Source organism: Hevea brasiliensis, chromosome 11, assembly GCF_030052815.1.
Source record: "Hevea brasiliensis isolate MT/VB/25A 57/8 chromosome 11, ASM3005281v1, whole genome shotgun sequence".
NCBI lineage: Eukaryota > Viridiplantae > Streptophyta > Magnoliopsida > Malpighiales > Euphorbiaceae > Hevea > Hevea brasiliensis.
In genome coordinates, this window is record NC_079503.1 from 55058540 (window position 1) to 55079629 (window position 21090).

The following is a 21090-nucleotide window of genomic DNA, read 5'->3' on the forward strand; positions in this document are numbered from 1 at the left end:
CAAATTTATGGCCTTAATTTCTTTTTAACAATTTTGACTAGGATGCATAGTCCATATTTGTCATACAATTCTAAGCATTTAAGCTTAGAATTGGTTTTAGGTCTTCATCTTAATTTACTAATCATTTTGATTACTATTAACCTTACTAGTCAACCAAAATGTTGACTTTTTTATACTTAATGGATATATTAATTCTAATAACACCAAGATCCCACATTTTGAGTGTTACATTTGCTAGTATTAATTGCCAATTGCAATTTAAAGTCCCCTCGATGCATTTCTAAATTTTCAGTTTTTACTACCTAAGTTTACTATTCCATTGGACAATTTTAGAGTGGAAACTGGGCTAACCTTTCTTCATCAAAGTTATTCCTTATTGTGTCTTCTTTAATTACATTTTTGAATCACTCCATTTGGAGTTTTGTAGCTCAAGTTATGGTCATTTTACCATAACTGGTCGGAGTGACCTGTACCCAGATTTTCTGGGCAATTTGATTCTGCCAGATTTGGTGACCTAAGTTTGGTTGGCAATTTGACTAGGTTATGGTCATAATTTGGGTCAGTTTTCTTCATAAAAGTTGTTGGTCTATATCTCAGCTTGTTGCTGGTAAAATTTCAGGTCAATTGGACCTTTCTACATTGAGTTATGGCCAAATGACCAAAAACTGTTCATTTGGTCATTTTGCCCAGGCAGATTGCAGGTCACCCGGATTAGGGTAAACTTTTGGTCAACTTGGTTTGGTTTTCTGGGCATGGTTTCTTCACTAAAGTTGTGCCATTATGTGTCTAGCTTCATTCTCAATTGGCCAAACACCAATTGAACCTCTACAATTCAAGTTATTGCTGCCCAAACCTGCTGGACTCATGCCCAGTCCTGCAGGTCCCCAAGGGCAGCCTATTCACTCAATTTCCTCATGTCACTCATTTCTAGACCAGAAATGGGCCTCCACCTTAATAATTTCTACATGTAACTTCATTAAATCAAAGCATGCTTAATCATTTTTCCTCTAAAATTTCTAGCTCATGCAATATACATGTTACTAGAATGAATAGTGCACTCAGTGCACAATCAGCATGCAGAAACAGGGTGCAAAAATAATCACCATAATTTATAGAAACAAGATTTCAAGACCATATTTTCCAGAAATCAACCTTCATATGTTTAACTCAATCTCCAATTGGAATCACATCAAAATCAGATCGGAAATTGCAGAACTAATTAAAAAGGTGCAACCTGTCCAGAATCCAGTACATGCAGGATAGTAGTAAGGAAATGCAAAAATATCAACCAGCAGCTACCACAATTAGCTCTTGGCCATAACTACAAGGTTTTAGAGCATTCAATAAGCGTTTCAAGGACTCAAGAATCACATCATTTCGAGTTTTGTGGCTCTAGTTATGATTTATTGAAGATGGCTGTCCTGTTGCAGGAAATCAGCAGAACAGAGTCCACATCTGAGCAATAAAATGTTTCGTCCTCAAACCCTAACCTAACATTAGAATCAGGTCTGCCATAAAACTACAAAATTTTAGAAAATTCCTTAAGGTTTCTTTTGACATAAAAATCACCTTGATCTGAGATCCCTAACTCCAGTTATGAATTTTTAAAATTTATTGTTCACGCATATCTTGTCTGATTCAGTTTTCACTCATCTATAATTTCCTATGGCACCTAGTTGTAGGATTTACTAATTTCTTTCATAAAACACAGAAATAACTATAATTTAAAGCACTAACCTTTGTGTGTGTCAACCCAAGCTTGAAGAAAAATCTTTCTCTCCTTTTCTTTTGCTGCCTTAGGCTTGTTCTAGTTGCAAGGAGCAATTTTTGTGAAATCAACAAGTGATTTTATGGTGTGTTTACAAGGAACTTTTAGAGAGAAGTAAAAGCATCCATGGAGAATAGAGAGGGAGAGAGTTTCGGCTGGTTGAAGAAGAAGGGCAGCAGACTGTTGTTTTTCATTTTAACTCATTTTATCCCTTTTTAATTAGTTTATAAGGTGTGTGTTACAATATGATTGGTGGAAGACTTTTAATGACACAATAATGATGCCATAATTTATATTTTATTTCATTTTCTTTTCTACTCATTTTTAATTAAATTTCTAACAATATTTATTCACATTTTAGATCATAATAATTATTTACTTAATTGGACAAGTCGGTCAAAAATCATCTCTAAAGACAAAATGACTAAAATGCCCTCCGTTTGGCTTAACAGACTAAAATTGTCTGTACCGATTGAAAATTTTTTCTAAGCATTTCTTTGGCATTCTAATGCCACAAGAACCTCAATGACCATTCTCTGTAGTCCCAAAAGTTATTTTATAATTTTTCCCCTGGGTCTATGGCTCCTAGTTGCGAGAACTGCAACTTCTCACTAGGTTACCCATCGCTAGGGTATCGGCTCATTTAACTTGGTTGTATTTTATTTCTAAAATTTTTCCCTAATTTTTCTTATTAATATTTGAGTTATTTATGATTCCTCACTCTAGTCTAATTATTTTTCTAGACGTTCTAGCTGTCTGGACCGACACCGGTCATCGGAACAGTTGAATGTATGTAATTGCTATAGTGAGGGTGTTACAGAGCATCAAATTAATATTTGATTTAGAGATTAAAAGCAAGGAGAAATAAAAGATTAGAAGAAAATTGAAGATTTGGAGAGTTGGAAGGAAGTCATCAAGGGATAAGTTCTTTAATGCTCATTATTTTATACAAACCTTAAATTAAGTTAGATTATAATAAAATTTCATAAGAAAATGAAAGAAAACATGCATGGAACCTAAACTAGGGTTTTGGCCAAATTGGAGAAAAATTAGGGTTTGATATATTTCAATAAAAATGATGATGAAATCAAACTTAGTTGAAGTAGTATGCATGATTAGAGTAAAGAAATTGCATAAAATGTATATAAATTTAATTATGGGAGATTAGGGTTCATGAAAAAATTGGATTTTTGGTGCTAGAGAGTGAAATTGGTGTGTGTAGTATTAAATTATGATCATTTGAGGTTTATTTAGTTTGAATTGACATTGGGTTGGTGAATGGAGGTAATGAAATGGTAGGATTAGGGAAAATTGCAAACTTTGGTGTTTGAAAATTGTGGGGTTTGTGCTAGAAAGTGCCATTGATGTGTCAATGCTAAATTATAGTCATTTTGGGTAAATTAAATGTGAATTAAGGTTGGTTAGTGAGAATAATTGAAGAAATGAAAATTTTGAACATAGGGTAGAATTTGCACACTGAGTTCAGTGTGTTTGACAACCCATAAATTGAGCTACACAACTCCAATTGGTGTGAAACCAATTGGAAATGAAACTTAAGACATAGGGTTAGAATTTTTGTGAAGATACCCTGCCCCGAAAATGACCTTAAGCTATCTGAAATGAGCCTTGAACTTAGAGACAAAATTCTGGAACTTGCAGAATTTGATCATATGAATAGTAAAATTTGTATGGTCATAACTCTCTCTAGACAACTCTGATTTAGACGATTCTTGAACCGATGGAAACTTAAGACATAGTAGAACATTTCATATGAAGAACTTGAGGCCTAATAATGGACTTAACCCAATCAAATTTCTGAGCAAAGTTGAATCACCGAATATGCAGAACTACAGATTTATCATATAAATAGTAAATTTTGCATGGCCATAACGCTCTCTAGAAAACTCTGATTTAGGCAATTCTTAAACCGATGAAAACCTAAGACATAGTAGAACATTTCGTATGAAGAACATTAGGCCAAATTATGGACTTAACTTAATCAAATTGCTGAATGAAATTGGATCGATAAATCTGCCAGAACTAAATCTGCAGGATGAACAGTAACATAAATAGTAACCGTATTTTGGTCATAACTTGAGCTAAACAGCTCTGAATTAGGCGATTCAAAAATAAAAATAAATTTAAGACCTAAATGAACAATTTTCATGAAGAACACCTCACCAAATTATGATCAAAACTAGGTAAAAATTGAGTTCAAAGATTGCGGCACCAAGCTATCCCAAAACCAAAATATTTTAAAATTTTTAAAGCTAACTTGGGATGTATTAGACATGCATGTAATGAGTTCTTGGCAGCAATTGAGATTGGTATTGAGGTATTCTATTTGTGTATTTTCAATAGAAAAAGAAGTTGGAAAGGATAAGGAGAAGTAGGTAACAAGGAAGGAGAATTATTGAAGGTTTGTGCACAACTAACTTTTTCATTGTTTTAACTTTGTAAATGGATTTGAATGAGTTTATTTTAATGATTTTGATTTGGAATGAGTTTATTTTGAATGAGATATGGTTTTTCTCTTACATTTGAGAAATTTGTGTGTTGCCACCCCTTTTATGGGTTTTATGATGATTTGAATATGTTATTGTTTTGCAAATGTGATTATTGATTTAGAAACTCTTGAAAGTTGTTTTGAAACCACAGTTAGCATGACAGTCCCTTCAGAACTCCCCAGTAGTAACGGCTACTTGGGGTTTGATATTTGATATAATTATGTCTCCCATTAATAACGGTTAGTGGGGTAAGACTACATGAGTACTCATTAGCTAGCTAGCCCTTCCCTCATTAATAACGGTTAGTGAGGTTGAGATTGCTTTGTCATGGTGTATAACACAGCACTGATCGTGAAATTTTGTGTCATGGCCTAAACTGTGTGTTGATATTGGTAACACTAATACTTTGTGAATTGTGATTTATGAAGTGTGATTTTCTCTTTTGAAATGTTATTCCAATAAATGGCTCTTATGGACTTAGAACTATTGTAAAGTTTTCATGCTTAAGAAAAATGTGATTTATTATGCTTTGACAAATTGTGTTTTACCTTAAGTTTTAAAGTTATTAATTGTGCACCACTGAGTGATATACTCAGCGATAGCTTCTTTATGCTGTCACAGGTAAGGGAAAGGAGAAGGCTACCGAGTGAGAGACTTGAAAGTAGCATTTTGGTATTGTTTATGGGTATTTACGTTAGGTATACCCTTGTGATTCCTTTGGATGTATTTTGTACCTAAATGTATGGATGTACGAACATTGAGCAGTTTGTATTAAAAAGTATTGCATTACTAAAATATTTTGAGTTTGTAACTATTTGTATTTTATTTTGAGACTTATGAAAATGTAACTTTTTCAATATTTAGTCTATCGTTATTTCCAATGAATGTTTACATGGAATTTTAACTATTCTCATGCAGTTTTCCACAAAAGAATTGATAAGATAAAAAGCTATGATTTATTTTAAAATTCTTTGTAACATAACTAATGGGTCATCGGTAGGTGGAGTTCGGTAATTCATTAGGTATGCTACGGGAACATGTCATGCCTTACCAGGGATATGGCGTGACATCACATAGGGCAAGAAAGCACTGGAGGTGGTAGTGTGGGTCCTCTGTTGGTGAACCTGTAAACTGGGTTTGTTGAATTATTTGGAGCTATGCTGGTTTTAATTCAAAGTTATTGGCTTCCACTGTGGGTCTAGCGACACTGGGCTGAAATCCTTGGACAGATGGAGCTCCATAATCTATCAGGAGTCTTGGTCTGTCATTATTATCAGCCATGGTTGGGATTTCAGGATCTCCTTGACCGTGCTCTTGATGTTTCCTTTCCCTCCTGATGGCTTTCAGAGTTCTGTCTATTTCTAGATCACAATCCAAAATTTCTTCTGGCCTTATTCTGGTCATAAACTAGATCGGGCACCTGAGAGAAAAGAAAAGAGATACAACCAGTAAAATAAAATTAAATAATAAATATAATTGCCTAAATCAACTAAATCGCCTATCGCTTGATATTACTAAAACAAAAAAAATTCCCCAGAAATGGCGCCAAAAACTTATTTCGCTATTTTGCAATCACCACAAGTGCACGTATCGCTAACAAGTAATAAAATGATAAGTAGAGTATCTTTCCCACGAGGAATTTTGTTTAGCAAGTACCAATCTACACAGAAATCTTGACTGTCTAGGCTATAGAATACTTAGAGAATGAAGTTTGTTAACTTCAAACACTAAAATGGTAAACTTGAAACAAAATGATTTATTTGAAGTAGTTCTGGAATTAAGATTTTACACTTGAATCTTACTAGGGATGTTATCTTGTTTATTTACTGAATTGAGGATCGTTTTCCTTGATGGAAATCAATCCTAAGTTATCCTAAATCCTCTCTCAAGGCATCTAGGGTGTATTCTAATTAACTCAAACCCTACTTTTGTGGTGATCAAATTAATTAAAATCCTTTAAAACCTTTGACCAATTTTTAGGTTCCACAAAGGTATCAATCTATGTCTAGGTCAGAATTCTTAGGTTCAAGATCTTGATTTTCTAATGTTAATATTCACCTTTCAGTCCTTCAATTAACATCTACAATTATGACTAAGTGGGTACCAACACATAGCATGCATTAAGATCGCAAGAAATTAAATCAAGAAATGAATCTCAAATCCAATAAATAAAACTCAGTGTTCATCCATAATAATAATTACAAGAGCTACTCTGCCAAATCCAGAATAAGAAAACTACTCACTCATGGTGAGTTCAACAAATGTCATGATAAAAAGTAAAAACAATAAAAAGAGAGTTATGCAAAAGAAATAAAATAATAAAAATCTGTCTAAGGAGATGAAACGAAGGAACCAAAGAGAGTTTGCAGCTTTGATCTTGTGGAGCTTCAGCTGGAAAACTTCTTTTGGTACTGATGTAGAGTCCGACAACAACAACCTTCAATAGCAGTCCTGATGACAGTCACCGACCACCCTTCCTAATGTTTTCTTTGCTATTTATATTGGCTGCTTCTAGGGTTAGGTCATTTTGAGTCCAAAAGGTTTTAGGAGTCTCGTTCGGATCAGAAAATAGGAGAGGAATTCAAGTCAGAAAACAGGTTACAGCATAGTACACGGCCATTGCATCACTACACGGGTCCCGTAAAGCAAGGCCGTGTAATTTGCTAGAGGAGAATCGAGTGGTCTTATTTTGGCATAGCAAGTTACACAGGTTTATGCCAACTACACGGGCTTAATTACACGGGACGTGTACTATTGTTCCCATAAGTTTCTTCAAGCTTGCGCCTGGCAAAGACTTACACGGGTCCCTGCAGATTACATGGGTCTACTTACACGACCCGTGTACTTGTGTTTCTCATCGATTCTCTTAGCTTTCTTCTAGCAGGGAGTTACATGGGTCTGGGGCTTGGTTTACACAGCCCGTGTACTTTGTATCAGCAGCAATTCTTTGTCTTCTTTTTTTTTTTTTGCCTCTCCAAGCTTTCCTTTGCACTCCCATTCTTTGGGGCTTCACCCAAACACCTGAAATAATGCAGAAAACATGGAATTAAGGGCTTGGCAACAAAATTTATGAAAACTAATGAAATCAACTACTATGCATGAAAATACTTGCTTAAATGCTATGATTTCAAATATAAATGTGCTTAAAAACATCTATACAATTCAAGTGTATCAATAAAGCTAGCCTGTAGGCCACTGGACCCACATGTTCAATGACTTCATATGGGCCAATGAACCTAGAGCTTAACTTACATTTTCTTCCAAATCTCAGTACCTTCTTCCATGGTGACAACTTGAGAAACACTTTGTCACCAACTGTATATTCTATTTCTTTTCTCTTCAGGTCGGCATAGGATTTCTGTCTGTCTGAGGCAACCTTTAGATTGACTTTGATTAGTTTTACCTTCTCCTCAGTCTATTTCACCAGGTTTGGGCCTACCAGTTTGTCTTCGTCCAATTTAGTCTAGCACACTGGAGTTCTACATTTCCTCCCATACAGTGCTTCATACGGGGCCATTTGGATGCTAGCTTGGTAGCTATTGTTGTATGTAAATTCTGCCAGTGGGAGGTATCTATCCTAACTTCTCTCAAATTCAATGACACAACTCCTCAGCATATCCTCAAGGACCTGACATATATTTCATGTTATTATTATTATTTCAGTTCAATATTTGTATTAGTTTAATTGGTTTCAATTGTTTACCTGGATTACTCTTTCTGATTGCCCATCCGTCTGAGGATGGAAGGCTGTGCTAAAGTGGAGTTGTGTACCTAATGATTCATGCAATTTATTCCAAAATCTCGATGTAAACCTTGGATCTCGATCAGATATAATGGAAAGTGGAATTCCATGCAGTCTAACTGATATACAATTCTACTAACTTTTCCAGTGAGTAGTCAGTCCTAACTGGCAGAAAGTGTATGGACTTCGTCAATCTATCTACTATCACCCATACTGCATCATATTTCTTCTGAGTGAGAGGTAGGCCACTTACAAAATCTATGATGACCCGATCCCATTTCCATTCAGGTATGCGTATAGGCTGTAGCAAACCCGATGGAACTAAATGTTCTGCCTTGACTTGCTGGCATGTCAAGCATTTAGTTACATAGTCAGCTATGTCCTTCTTCATACCAGGCCACTAATAATGAAGCTTCAGATCATGATACATTTTTGTACTTCCTGGGTGCATAGCATAAACACTGGTGTGCGCCTCTTTTAGAATACTGGCTTTCAATTCCCCATCATCTGGTACACATACTCTTCCTTTGTAATACAAACACTCATCTGCTTTCACCTCATAGTTAGTTGTTTTCCCTTTTGTGATTTTACTCACAGTAGTCATTAACTTCTCATCTACCTTATGCCCATCTAAAATATGTTGTAGCAGGTTTAGCCTCACTTGCAACTCAGTCAAAATAGCTCCATTTCGAGCCAAAGATAAATGGGCATTCAATGATCTCAAAGCTGTGATGGATTTTCTGCTCAAAGCATCAGTGACCTACATTTATCTTCCTAGGATGATAGTCAATTACACAATCATAGTCTTTCAGGAACTCAATCCATCGCCTCTGTCTAAGGTTGAGCTCCTTTTGGGTTGGCAAATATTTCAGACTTTTTGTGGTTTGTGTAAATGCAGCACTTTTCACCATACAAGTAGTGCCTCCATATCTTCAGTGCGAAGATAATTGCTGCAAGTTCTAGATCATGGGTAGGGTAATTCTGTTCATGTGGCCTTAGCTGCCTAGAAGCATAACTGACCACCTTCCCCTCTTGCATCAATACACACCCTAACCCATTATGAGAGGCATCACTGTAGACCACAAAATCTTTTCCCGACACTGGCTGTGTTAACACTGGTGCCTCTGTCAACATAGCCTTCAACTTCTCAAAACTAGCCTGACACTTGTCATTCCAGTCAAATCTGACATTCTTGTATAACAACTTGGTCATTGGAGCAGCTATTAAAGAAAATCCCTTCACAAATCTTCTGTAATACCCAGCCAGCCCCAAGAAACTTCTGACCTCAGTTGTATTTCTGGGAGGCTTCCATTCCATCACTGCTTCTATTTTCTTGGGATCCACTCTAATCCCATTAGTTGACATTATGTGTCCAAGGAATGCAATCTCATTTAACCAAAAGTCACACTTGGACAACTTAGCATACAGCTTCTTTTCTCTCAGGGTTTGAAGAACAATCCTCACATGCTCATCATGTTCTTCCCTAGTCTTGGAATACACCAAAATATCATCAATAAAGACCACTACAAACCAATCTAGGTATGGATGGATGATATGGTTCATAAGGTCCATGAATGCTGCTGGTGCATTTGTTAGGCCAAAAGGCATCACCAGGAACTCATAATGCCCATACCGGGTCCTGAATGCAGTCTTTAGCACATCTGCAGCCTTCACCCTCAACTAATGATACCCTGACCTGAGATCAATTTTGGAAAATACTCCTGCTCCCTTCAATTGATCAAACAGATCATCAATTCTAGGCAACAGATACTTATTCTTCACAGTCATTTTATTCAACTACCAGTAATTGATGCATAACCTCAAAGTCCCATCCTTCTTTTTCACAAACAGCACTGGAGCTCCCTATGGTGACACACTGGGGCATATAAACCCCTTATCCAGTAACTCCTATAACTGGATTTTCAGTTCGTTCAATTTTATGGGTGCCATCCTATAAGGAGCAATAGAGATTGGTGCTGTACCCGGCAGTATCTCAATAGTAAATTCAACTTTCCTTTCTGGTGGCAAGCCAGGAAATTCTTCAGGGAACACATCTGGGAAGTCTTTTACTGTGGATATGTCACACAGATCTGGCTTAGCCTGCCTAGTATCCACCACATGTGCTAGATAGACTTCAAAACCTTTTTTCATCAATTTTCTTGCAACTGTGGCTGAGATGACATTGGACAAGAAATCTGTCCTTTCCCCCACAACTGTAATCTTATTACCCTTAGGAGTCTTCAAGGAAATTCTCTTCAATTTACAATCAACCATTACCTTATGACGTGACAACCAGTCCATTCCTAAAATCACGTCAAACTCATGGAAAGGCAACTCAATCAGGTCTGCCAAGAATTCATACCCCTGAATCCTTAATGGGTAACCCTTGTATACTTTGTTCACCACTACACTGTGGCCCAATGGATTAGTGACCAGAATGTCTTGGTCACTCTCCCCTACTAATATCCTCCTTTCTACTGGTAAGTTGATGCAGATGTATGAATGAGTGGATCCTGGATCCACCACTGCATGCACAGATGTATTGTAGAGCGAGAACGTACCCCTGATGACATCAGAGGCATCTTGCTCTTCCTAAGCTCTTATGGCATAGGCTCTGGCAGGTGCTCTGGCCTCTGGCCTCTCTACTGGCTCAGATGCAGGCCTCTGTGATAGTCCCACTGCCTCAGATTTACTAGATTTCCTACCCCTTTGAGGTGTAGGAGTAGGTGTGTCTGCTTGTGTAGCAATTCTGCGTGGACAGTTCCTTAACTGATGCTCTGTTGACCCACACCTTAAGCAATCACCCGTCACTCTCTAACACTCCCCCTTATGCCACTTCAGGCAATGCGGACATGCAGAAGATGCTGGGGCTGGTCCCCTGAACCCCGTCCCTAGAGAGCTGCCCACTGATGGTGTGGACTGACCTCTCCTAGGGGTGAACTGTGGCCTGGGCCCCTGGGACTGACCGTGACCTTGTGGTTGACCTGAACTCTGTGCAGGTGGGCCTTTGAACTTCTTTCCTAGTGTAGGAGATGAGCTAGACTGACCCAGGCCACTCTTTTGCTGTCTCTCCCTTCTAGTCTGCTCACTTATTCTAACCTTCTCAACTTTTAATGCAACTTCCACTAACTTAGAGAAGTTTGTGATTCCCAAGGCTGTGATCATGATCTTTACATTGTCATTTAATCCCTCTTCAAATCTCTTACACCTTTCGGCCTCATTAGGGACTATCTCCCTTCCATAGCGGCTCAGTCTGACAAATTTCTTTTTATACTCTGCCACTGTCAGCTGTCTCTACCTCAAGTTAATGAATTCTCTTCTTCTCTCTTCTAGGTATACACTACCCACATATTTCTTCTTGAATTCTGAGAGGAAAAAGTCTCAAGTTATTACTTTTGGCTGCACTTCACTAGACACTGTATCCCACCATTAGTAGGCATCATCTTACAACAGAGATACAGTAGCATCTAGGTTTTGCTCTGGAGTGCAGTGGAGTTGTTTTAAAACCCTTCCCATTCTGTTCAACCAGTTCTTGGCTGCAACAGAATCATCTTCTCTCTTGCCAAAGAAATCCACTGCGTTCTGCAACACCCCTAAGTTCGGTAGTGCGTTCTGCTGCTCCGGTGACCAGTGTTGTCCGGACAGTTAGGATGCCTAGAACTACACTTCAATATGAGTGAGGAGACATAAAATAATGAAATACAAGAAAATAAAATACAAGAAAAACAAAGGAAAAATCATAGCAAAGAAATGTAACCAAGTTAAGCGAGCCGGGAAACCTAGCGATGGGGGACCGCACTGGGAAGTCACGGCGTGCACCGTTGACTAGCCCTGGACTGCGGGGAACCCTGGGAAACATTTTTAGGAATTAAATAGACCCTTATTGAAGAATAAATATCATTAGAAAGATCAAAGAAAAATTAAATAATTAGTACAAAGAAAAGTGAGAAATCGAAAAACAGACAAAATCTGGTATTACCGAAAAATCGGGAATGCAACCCGAACAGGGGCATTATGATCATTGGACATCCCGAATTGTCTTTTGACCTAAATTTCCATTAAAAATAAATAATATTACACTTAGAAAATGAAATGAAAAATTAATTTAGTGGTACCTAAAGTAAATAGCCAAAAATGGAGTGGAAATGGTGTAAATAACACATTAAACTTATAATATGATTAAATAATGTGAGTGGGCCACTAAAGGATTAAACTAAAGGCATAATGGGGCAGGTGTACACCCATTATCCCATCTGCACTTCATCTTCCTCATTTGAATTCCTTCATGCCGATTTGAGAAAGAAGAAAACCACCATTGCCGTTTGGCTTTCAACCTTCATCCACTCCCTCATTTCAACCCCAATCACTTATGTCCCTTCATGAAAAATTGTCTACACATCACAAGGAAGAGTTTGATACCAAATTTAAGAAGTTTAATCAAGGTTTAACAAGTTCCAACTATAAGGTAAGTTAGCATTTTTGAAGATTTCTTTGTTAAACTTTGTGTACATGTTATGGGTGTTGGTTTTGTGAAGGAAATTTTTAAGTTTGAAGAGTTATTGAGATATCCATTTTTGGGCAGCCATGTATTCATGTATTGATGAAGTATTTGTACATATAATTGATGAGAATGATGTTGGTTATGGTGATTTAATAACCTAGTGAATTACTTCATATGTATATGGTGATGTTTGCACTTGGATAGGAATTGATGAATTGTAGGACACTTGGGTATTGAGGAAGATTTTTGGCAGCCTTGGAACTCTTGGATAAGTGTATGTGTTCATGAAGATATAGGCAGAATTGTAGCATTAAGGATTGATGGATATGTATATGAAATTGTTGTGTAAAGTGTATGTAAAAACTAGTAATGTTTATGTGTGTGTGTAATTGTATTTGGACTTTGGGAATTAGAGTTATATTTGGTGTGTTGAGGATAATTGTAATCTTCCCAAAGTGACTTTAAAGTGAAGTGGAGTATGGTTTTGGTAATGTACCAAAACAGATTTGGTAGGGAAGTAAACATATTGCAATGTAAGTGTGTAATTGATGTGTGTTAAGCAAGGTAACTAAGGGCAGTGTACATTTTAGCCTATAACTTTAAATGCGTAACCTCAATTGGTATGAGACCAAATGGAGGTGGAACTAGGCACAAAATGTGCCAACTTTCATTGAGAAAGCATACCAAAATTCTGCTTGCAAGGTGACCTAAGAAAATGACCAATTCGGATTAGGTACAATTAGGACCTGAAAAATGACCAATTGGGCAGCAGTGAGTGTTTAGGCCATAACTCACTCAAAACAGGTCCAATTGACCTGAAATTTTAACCATGAATAGTTAAGACCCATACCTACAAGTCTTATGAAGACACCAAAACCCAGAAATGACCATAAGCAAGTCAAACAACTTGCACAAGTTCGGGTCCAAAAACTGGCCGAACCAGAGTTGACCAAATTGACCTAAAATTGACCTAATTTGATACCATTTGACTAGCAATAGTATAATGACCATAACTCGGTCTACTTAACTCGGAATGACCTAAAATTTTGCACCGCGGTCCATAAGACATAGATCTACAAGTTTGTAGTTTTGAACGAAACCTGAAAATCGAGGAACTAGATCGTCCGGCTAGGTCAAACTAGTATCCCGAAATCCAGCAATTTGCAATGAAATGCAAGAAAACGCAATATACATAGAATTGAGTTTGGCAACACGTACCAACCCTAAAACCCTATCGAATGTGACATATAAAGGACACTAAAACCTAATTTACCTAGAAAACAGCGAGGGTCGGTATATTAGGTGATTAAGCAAATAAAGGTATTCAGTGAATTGTTTATCGAACATTATCGTTAGAGGCAAATTAATTTAGCACTGAAACACTTCAAATTGTGTTTCTCAGTTAGCAAGGACTCAGCAAAAGGGAAAGAAACACTGAGTCCAGACCAGGAGACAGTCATCAGAGGTTTGTGCACAACTAGTTTTCAACTGATTTTGCTCTGAATAATATTTTATATGATTAATTGTATGTTATTGTTTTAAATTGTGTTTGTGCATAACTAGTTTTTAACTGATTTTATTTGAATATTTCATATGATTAAATAACATACTTTTCTTATGTATTATGTTTAACAAGCATTGGATTTAATTCAATGATTATTGAAAATTGTTATAGTATGTATGAATTTAGCTTTGTGAAATGGTATTTCCACAAGTATTAAGCATTGTTATGGATTGAATAAATTATGTTTTAGAAAATTGTGATAGAACATGTTTTGAATTGTGATGGTAATTTTCATGGAAAATGCAAATTTATGATTTGAATTGTTTTGAGCATAAAAATTATTGGATATTGGAATTGACTTTGAATCGAATTATATTGTGATTTATGCTCACTAAAAGGATTGTGATATTGTTTTATATCTCACTATAGATGCTTGACTAGGTTATTACCCGTCTCTCTCATTTGTTGAGAAGACAATGGAGTTAGTTGTGTTTTGATTATCATGGTACGTGCACAGGCTTAGATTTTCCTCTGATTTGAGGTTAGATCTAAGTTTATTTTATCGTTATGGCCTTTGCGGAAGATTCATTATTGTGATGGTACTGTGCACGATGATTCGACCTCCCCGACCATAGGGAGTTAGAATCTGATTCGACCTCCCCGACCATAGGGAGTTAGAATCACATCGAAGATGGCCCTATCGAATTATTCTTGCATAGTTAGTGAGATAAAGAATGATTTGTGAGATACAGAACGGTTTTTAAGCTACAGCGTGGTTTTTGAGATACAACATGGTTTTGAGATAAGGATTGATTTTTGAGATACATAATGATTTTTCAGATACAGAATGGCTTTTGAATGGTAAAGAATTGGGATTTCAATTATGGTTTATGTATAATTGATTTTGTTGGAATTACTTAAATGGTTAGTCGTGATTTGATAAATTGAATTTTGTGATCAAAGTCAATTATACAAATGATTTACATTATTGGCAATGAATATTTTGAGTTTTGGAATTTGATGAGTATTCAGATTTCCAAATTATTTACTGTAAATTTTGTCAATGTATATTGTACTATGTTTTAAATTATAGTTGTGCACCACTGAGTTCACCACTCAGTGATAGCTTTGTATGCTGTCGCAGGTAAGAAGAGCATAGAGTAGTAAGTAAATTTCCTTGAAGATATATTCAGATCAGCTCCAGGTATATTATAGGTATACCCATTTACATAGGTTTTGATGTATGCATGTAATAATATGTATGTAAATTATTTGAGCAGTTGTAAATTAAAATTGTACATTGAAGTTGTAAAGTGAGTTATGAGTTATTTTGACTTGTAAAATTTGTATTATATTTCTTTTATCTCATCCTTTGAAAATACTGAAAAATTGTTGTGGATTGAGTTGAGAAAAATATTGTGTTGAATTTTGTTGGAGTTGAGATTTGGAAATATATATTGAAGTGCTTTTCTGAGGTTTTACAAGAACTGTTTTATCCAAAATCTGAGATGGCACTCTGCCAAAATTTTCTGAGAAATTCCAAATAAGTCAAATGTGTTAGTTCTACCACTTGATTCACAAAAGTTTTTAACACCTATAAATAGTGCTCACCATTGTGAAAGAAGTAAGAAAAGTTTTAAAATCCCCTGTAGTGTACTTTAATGAGTTATCGATGAAGCGGAGTTGATAATTCATTAGGTATACTACGGATCATGTCATGCCTTCTGGAGGGTAGGGTGTGATATGTTTAAGTGGTATCAAAGCAATGGTTTTAAAGTGAATTTCGAACTGTGAATTTGAAATCTTTTTGTCAAAACTACAACTGCTCAAATGTTTGATACATATAGTACATTTACATCATAAATGTGAACTAATGGAGAAGAATCTCCTTGTGTTGGTTGTACAGGAATAGAAAATTCTGTGAAAAAAAAAATGGAAGAGAAGAATGAAATAAAAGAAACGATGCATGATGGCGGAAGAACAAGTTGAGGCCCTGACTCCACAAAATGTCGAAGGCTTGAGTATGCAGTTTTACCAGTATAAATTCTTGCACAAATGGCCCGACAAATGGCCACTTTCTTTCAACAACTGGTGATAATCACATCGGCCCAAGCCCAATCTGAGCCCAACCCCACAAGGCGGTGTGAAATGGAAAAGAGGAGAAACCTATGGGTCGAGTTCGAACAGTAATTTGGGAAGAGAAAAGAATTTGAGAAACCGAGCTCAGAAATATGATAAAGGCGGATCATCAGGGCAGAGACCACTAAGATCTAGTCGTCGAACAACTAGAAGTTCCTACCCTTCCCGCCAATGTGAAACTTGTAGAAGATATCATGGAGGTATTTGTCGTAAGGCCTCTGGAGCCTGTTACAATTGTGGAAAACTTGGACACTTTGCTAAAGATTGTGCTAAACCACCTCGATCTGCTCTCCGGAGTTCACAGACCGTCAGTCAGAGTCAAGATAGAAATAGAGTTGGTACTCCTCACCACTATAACACAGTGAATCAACCCGAATATAGTAGCGCACCAGTCGGAGAGTCCATTATGCGCCAAGTAAAAGGAGCGAAACTTGGATGTAGGCTCTTTGGTAAGTTCTTAATTTTTGAAAGAAACAATTAGTTATTATTTGATCCCAGCACTACTTAGTTGTGTGTTAGTGTCAGAACTATATGTTCTGTTGTTATTCCTTTATATGGAAATGAATTTTGATGTATTAGTGACTAGTCCTTTAGGATAATAACTACAATAACAAGTATGATTGACATTACTTTTGGAAGAATTGTTAGCTAAAAGTATTTTCTAACAGACCATAAATTATAAAGCTAAATGGCGAGCCTACTTAATGTAAGGCAAGAGGACATAAAAGTAAGTTACAGTAATAGAATTGCTCTAGATGAGGGCAAAGATGTTACTGTTAGTAATTGTCAAAGGAAATTGTAATCAGAATCGGTTTGAGATATTAGTGGATTCGAGAAAGATAAGATGTTAGAAAACCTAGTCCATGAGGTTATAACGTAGTGACTATGTAATGTTCTCGATGTTTGTATTGTAAGCTGCAGATTACAGTACCGACACGGGATTATTGTGTAGAGCTATGTACTTCCTCGTGATACAGTAAATTAAGAATATTTGTAAGTAATCTATAAATTAATACAGTTGCACCTGAATAGAGTACTATTACTGGAAATAAATGTGAAAATTTTAGTCAGAAATGTAAAACTTTAGAACTAGCCTATCAAACAACTACACTTGTAAGGTAGCTAGAGTCACTGACTCAGTTATATTAATGTGAATTACCTGTACCACAGTAATTGCTATAAGCTTAAAGATATCAGTACGACTTATCATCCTCAAACGGATGGACATCGAAACAAGTGATTCAGGTAAATTTTGAAACTCGTTGAGTTTCTATAAATAATAAAATGAAATGATAATAATAACCTGTAAAATGGACTAAACCCTCGAGAATATACTGAGAACTTCTGTCCTTGAATTCGAGAGATATGAGACAGATACATCCCATTAACAGAATTTGTATACAATAATATGTGTCATGCTAGCATACAAACGGCACCTTATGAAACATTGTAAGGGAACGAATAACTATGGATGTTGTGATGAGACTTCCGAGGACACAGAATAGTCATGATGCAGTATGGGTTATAGTTGATAGACTAACCAAGTCTGCTCACTTTTTGCCAGTTCGAATGGACTATAGCTTAGAAAGATTGGCCAGATTGTACATATATGAGATTGTAAAACTGCATGGAGTGCCAGTATCAATTGTGTCTGACAGAGATCCTAGGTTCACTTCTAGATTCTGGGGTAGTCTTCAGAGAGCCCTAAGAACTAGATTGAACTTCAGCACAGCATTCCACCCACAGACAGATGGCCAACCTGAAAGGGTTATTCAGATATTGGAGGATATGCTACGGGCTTGTGTGATTGAATTTGAAGGTAGTTGGGATACACACTTGCCTTTGATTGAGTTTGCTTATAACAACAGCTACCAATCAAGCATTGGAATGCCTCCATATGAAGCTTTGTATGGTAGAAAGTGCAGAACTCCCCTATGTTGGGATGAGGTAGGTGAAAGGAAGATGATTGGACCAGAAATTGTTCAGCAGACAGAGGAAAAGATCAGATTGATTAGAGATAGACTCAAAGCTGCATCAGACCGTCAGAAGTCCTATGTTGATTTGAAAAGAAGAGATATTGAATATGCAGTGGATGATAAGGTATTCCTCAAAGTTCTCCTTGGAAGAGGATTATGAGATTTGGCAGAAAGGGGAAACTGAGTCCTCGTTTCATCGGACCATATGAGGTTCTGGAAAGAGTGGGTCCTTTGGCATATCGGTTGGCATTACCTCCAGAGCTAGCAAGGATACAGAGTGTCTTCCATATGTCCATGTTAAGGAGGTACAGATCTGACCCATCTCATGTACTATCAGTTGAAGAGATTGAAGTAAATCCAGACCTTTCATATGAGGAAGAACCCATAAAAATTCTGGCTTATGAGGTGAAGCAGCTAAGGAATAAACAGATACACCTGGTTAAAGTGCTGTGGATGTCACACCTTACCCCTCTGTAAGGCATCACACGATCCCGTAGAATACCTAATGAACTACCGCACTTCACCTACCGATAACTCATTAAGTACCCTACAAGGGATTTTAAAACAATTTTCCTATATTTGATAAGTGGTGAGCATTTCTAATAAATGTTTAAAACATTTATGTTGAAATTAAAACTAATTAATATTTTTGGCCATTTTGGTTTTCCGCAAATCTTATATCAATTTTGAGTGAGTTTCCTCTGTATTTTGAGAAAACCGTTCTTCAAATACCTGAAATAAAAGCACTTCCAATAATTATCTAACCACTGCTTCAAATTGATACTCAATCTCAACCAATTTCTCAAAATTCACAAGTTCAAAAATTCTCAAAATACTGTCCATCAATATCATTTATTCATATTCCATTCAAGATAAATAATTTATATATTCATCATACTAAAATTTACATTCAAAAAGTCCAAATTAAAATTTATTACAACTTTTATACAAACTTTGTACAAACTGCTCAAGACCCATGTACATGTCCATACATTTATGTGCAATATATACATCAAAAGAAATATTTACAGTTAGGGTATAAATTATACCCAAAGACTTCAAGCTGATGACTTCACACACCTCAGCAGCTCAGTCTGCTGCTCCTCTAATCTCTGTATCTGCGAGAGCAATAAAAGCTATCGCTGAGTACTAAGACTCAGTGGTGCACAATATACTAAAATAATCTTTATGCAAAACTTAAAGCACATTCATTCAAAAATTTGACTAAACATGTATATTAAATACAATCATGCATTGTAAGATTTTACATGTAAACCAAGTTTATTTCAAAGTATCAAAACACATTTCATAAAACCCACAGTTAAATCATGCCATTCGAAACAAATAGAATCTCAATAGCCAGAGGCTAAGAGAAATCACATGAATCTCGATAGCCAGAGGCTAAAGAGAAATCATATCACAAGGCTAGCTAGCTCAAATATATGGATATCCATTCACATCCTCTTCTCTTGGCACACCTCAACACTTCTCGGAGAAGGAATCAAAATTGAAACTAATTACCCCACGAGTCGTGCTAGTGAGGTGTTCAAATATATGGTCATGATACTGTGGTTTCAAAACTTATCTTAACAATTTGCTAAACATTGTCATTTCAAATATACACAATAAATTTCACAATTTGAATCAAAACATCATAAGTAAGGTCACAATACTTTCAACAATTCAAAGCAACAATAAAATGCATATTTCATTCATTTAATCAATGAATTTTTTTAAAGCATAGTAATATTGTGCACAAACCTCAAACGAGTCGTCCTTTAGCCTCGACTCGGTTCCTCGGGTTCCTTCCCGATATTCTTTTCAACTGAAACACACAATTTTACAATGTTTCAGTACTTGAACTTAAAATAAATTCAAAATAAACTTAGCTTCACATTTACCTAACTCTAACGTGTTAAATTCGACGTTCTCGAAATTTTGTGTTTCGGGTTACTATTCACTGCACTATTCAAGTCAAATTATTGACTTTCTAAGGCTTAATAGGTATAGGAACTTCAACTTCACCCACATACCACATTTTGGTCACCAAACTTGTTGGTTTTGGTCATTTGTTTAAAGCTTAGGTCATTTTGGCAAAATTGCCAATTTTCGGTTTTGGTTCTCCGAAGTTGCACTATTCCATTGGTCGATCTACTGTTGGAATTTGACAAAACTTCCTTCATAGAAAATGTTCCTTATTGTCTTAAGTGTATTCTCATTTTTGGATCACCTCAATCGGAGTTTTGTAGCTCAAGTTATGGCCAAAATAAGTTTACTGTTCACGTGCACTATTCATACTGCAATTTAGGTGCTGGCAGATTTTTGGTCCAACTTTGGTCAATAATTTGATCAAGTTAAGTTCATAATTTGGTCTCACTTTCTTCATATGAAATGTTGTACTATGTCTTAGGTTTCCATCGGTTCAAGAATCGCCTAAATCCGAGTTTTCTAGAGAGAGTTATAGCTATCCAAACATTGCTGCTCAACTAAAAATCTGCAGAATTTCAGTACAGAAATTTTAACTTTGCTCAATGATTTGAATGAGTTAATGGCCTAATTTGGGTTGGTGTTTTTCATGAAAGTTTTAGGTCTATATCATATCTAATTGCTGGTAAAATTTCAGGTCAATTTGACCTACCTAGCTCGAGTTATGACCTACTGTTCATTTGGTCAGTTTGGTGCAGGGCAGCCTGCTATCAACTCACTTTGGTCAATTGTTTCACCAAGTTTTAGTCAGTTTTTGGTCATGGTTCCTTAATGAAAGTTGTGCTCTTTTATGTCTATTTTCATCTCCAATTGGTGGCATATCCATTAGGCTTGTAAAATTTGAGTTTTGGTCCTTCAAAGTAGGTTTGGTCATGCTGCCAGCAGCATGACCATTGACCTACGAATTTAGCTAAATTTTCCACCATTCCCACACAATTCATTTGGTCATTATTGACCATTTTTCAGT